Raw genomic sequence first — 578 nt, 5'->3', positions numbered from 1 at the left:
TATGTAAACTGCGAAAAATAACTTGAAAAGGATTTTAAAAGAAATTTATTTCACTTTTTTCTTCAATGTTATTCAAATTCCTAAATAGTTGTCTTTATCACGCTCAGATGCAAAAAAGTATTTTCCAAAAAAAAAAAAAATTCTGATAATTTATTCAATATCTCGTTCAAATAGTTTTTTTTTAAATAGAATTGTAACTAAAAATTAAAAATCAAGCAAAAACCAAACTTATGAAGTACTTTAAAAAGGTAAGAGACAGGTAAAAAAAAAAAATAATATGAAAAAAATTTTATTTCAGAGCAGCAGTCAAGAATGCCAAAAAAATTTTGATTGCTTTATTACGATCACTGGTCACCCATTGGTCAAATGCTTTTTTTTTCTGGTTTGACTCCGATAAAAGTCACAACATTTCAAATCTGCAAAAACTTTCTCAATTGATGTTTGTTGTCGAACTGGTTTTCAAATCCTGACTATATGCGTGTTTCAAGACGTTACAAAATACTTTTCCGTCTTCAGCATTCATGTTTAGATTAAAATCGCCATCAAGACAGCAATTATAAGTTAAACACAAACACTCA

This window comes from Parasteatoda tepidariorum, chromosome 1 (genome assembly GCF_043381705.1).
Source record: "Parasteatoda tepidariorum isolate YZ-2023 chromosome 1, CAS_Ptep_4.0, whole genome shotgun sequence".
Classification (NCBI taxonomy): Eukaryota; Metazoa; Arthropoda; class Arachnida; order Araneae; family Theridiidae; genus Parasteatoda; species Parasteatoda tepidariorum.
This window is presented reverse-complemented; position numbering follows the sequence as displayed.